General features: G+C 63.5%; 1 pseudogene; it reads right to left on the minus strand.

Annotated features, from left to right (window-relative positions):
• Window positions 1–2,500, minus strand: part of LOC124580590 — a 7,960-nt pseudogene that overhangs the window by 3,446 nt on the left and 2,014 nt on the right.

The following is a 2,500-nucleotide window of genomic DNA, read 5'->3' on the forward strand; positions in this document are numbered from 1 at the left end:
CCGAGGGATGAATGCCCGCTGACGTTCGTCCACAGCACAAGCGCGCATCAGGCGTGACGCGAGAACCTTGTGAAAGGTCCGCGCCAACACCGAGCAGACCGTAATGGGGCGAAAGTCAGCGGGGGATGTTGGTGCAGCCGTTTTCGGGAGAAGGGACGTCCGCGCGCGAAGCAGGCGTTCCGGAAGGGCGCGGGCCAGAAGGAAGAGATTCATCACTTTCACCAGGACTTCGTGCGGCAGGCGCCGCAACTCCGCTGGGGTAAGGCCGTCCGGCCCGGCTGCTGATCCCCTGGGCGGCAACGCGGCGGCGACCTCCTCATGTGTGACCGGCCCCCATATGCACTCGAGAGCGACAGGCTCTGAGTGCGGGAGGAGGCGGTCACGAATGAAGCCCGCGGTGGAGATGGGCTTCTTGGTGAAGAGGTCCGCCCAGAAGTCCAGCAGACCAGAGATGGCAGGTGGCGGCTGGAGCAGGGTGCCATCCAAGAGGCCGCGCACGCAACGCGCACGCGACCGTCGGAAGGCATCCTGCGTTCTCGCGTACTCCCAGCGGCGCCGCTTGCGCTTCTGCGTCGGCGGCGCGGCAGGCGGCCGCTTCGATGGTTGGCGCGGCCGCTGTGTCCTGGTGATCGATCTCTCCCCTCTGGACCCGACCGACGCAAGGGCATCCGGGAGCATGCCCAGGATGACATCGGGCGGCGTGCCCCGCCCCAGACCGATGACACGATCCAGGGCAGAGAAACGCTGGGCGGAAGCGGGTAGCCCCGCCAGATGCTCCCAGATGGCGGCGTCAGTCGGCCCCTCCGGCGGCGGCCCGGTGGTGTCGGCCGCGAAGTCCTCGGCTGCGTCGACGGGCGGCGCAGCGGCCTCGCCCGCGTCAGGCAGCGGGCTCGCTGCTCCCCGGCGGGACGCCGGCTCTTCCCCCCGACCGATCTCAAGCGCCTCCATGAATTGGCGGACAAGCTGCTTGTGGGCAGCTTGCCGCCGTCGGCACTTGATTGCCTCAAGCGTTCGGTCGGGGAACATCCTGATGAGCTCTTGATTTACGAAGAAGAACCGGGCGTCCCTCTCGAGGAACAGTTCGGCCTCTGCCTTGGCGAGCGACAGGACTTCTTCCTCCGTCCACCTCGCGCGATGCCTCTCCGTGACGATCTCCGCGTTGGCGGCCGCAAGGTGTTGGCGGCGGCGATGGACCCCGAGACCGTTTTTGGTGGTGAAGCTGCGGTGGCACTCACTACAGGCGTATACAGCTGCAAAAGTTACAAGATTTTCGGCACGGCCGGTTGGCCGGCTAGGTGCTGGGGGAGTTGGGGTGGCACCTTCAGCGGAAGGGCCACCACTTATTCTCTGGTTACTGCCCCCAACTAAAAAAGGGATAGTGCGAGGGGGGGCTGGTAACCCCCCCAAGCCCCTGGTGCGGTCTTCTACTCTGCTAAAATCAGCGGGCCCACGAGAAGGGGAGAAGACCGCAGGAGAGGAGAGGCTAAGAGGGCTAGGCCCATGTATTGCGCATCACTCTCCCTGTAACTATAACCCAAGGAAGGCACCTCGCAGCAGCAGCACGACTACATCAAGACCGCACTTCGAAAAGCCAAGTCCGGATGCAGCCACACCGCCGCCACTTGGCCACCTTAAGAGAGTCATAGTTACTCCCGCCGTTTACCCGCGCTTGCTTGAATTTCTTCACGTTGACATTCAGAGCACTGGGCAGAAATCACATTGCGTCAACACCCGCTAGGGCCATCGCAATGCTTTGTTTTAATTAGACAGTCGGATTCCCCCAGTCCGTGCCAGTTCTGAGTTGATCGTTGAATGGCGGCCGAAGAGAATCCGCGCACCCGCGCGCCCCCGGAGGAGCACGCTAAGGCGGACGCGGCCTCGCAGCAAGGAAGATCCGTGGGAGGCCAAGGCACGGGACCGAGCTCGGATCCTGCACGCAGGTTGAAGCACCGGGGCGCGAACGCCGCGCAGGCGCGCGCATCCTGCACCGCCGGCCAGCACGAGGCCAACCAACGGCGAGAGCAGACCACGCCCGCGCTAAACGCCCGCACTTACCGGCACCCCTACGGCACTCACCTCGCCCAGGCCCGGCACGTTAGCGCTGACCCACTTCCCGACCAAGCCCGACACGCCCCGATCCTCAGAGCCAATCCTTATCCCGAAGTTACGGATCCAATTTGCCGACTTCCCTTACCTACATTATTCTATCGACTAGAGGCTCTTCACCTTGGAGACCTGCTGCGGATATGGGTACGAACCGGCGCGACACCTCCACGTGGCCCTCTCCCGGATTTTCAAGGTCCGAGGGGAAGATCGGGACACCGCCGCAACTGCGGTGCTCTTCGCGTTCCAAACCCTATCTCCCTGCTAGAGGATTCCAGGGAACTCGAACGCTCATGCAGAAAAGAAAACTCTTCCCCGATCTCCCGACGGCGTCTCCGGGTCCTTTTGGGTTACCCCGACGAGCATCTCTAAAAGAGGGGCCCGACTTGTATCGGTT

The sequence above is a fragment of the Schistocerca americana genome, unplaced genomic scaffold, assembly GCF_021461395.2.
Source record: "Schistocerca americana isolate TAMUIC-IGC-003095 unplaced genomic scaffold, iqSchAmer2.1 HiC_scaffold_334, whole genome shotgun sequence".
In the NCBI taxonomy this organism is placed as follows: domain Eukaryota; kingdom Metazoa; phylum Arthropoda; class Insecta; order Orthoptera; family Acrididae; genus Schistocerca; species Schistocerca americana.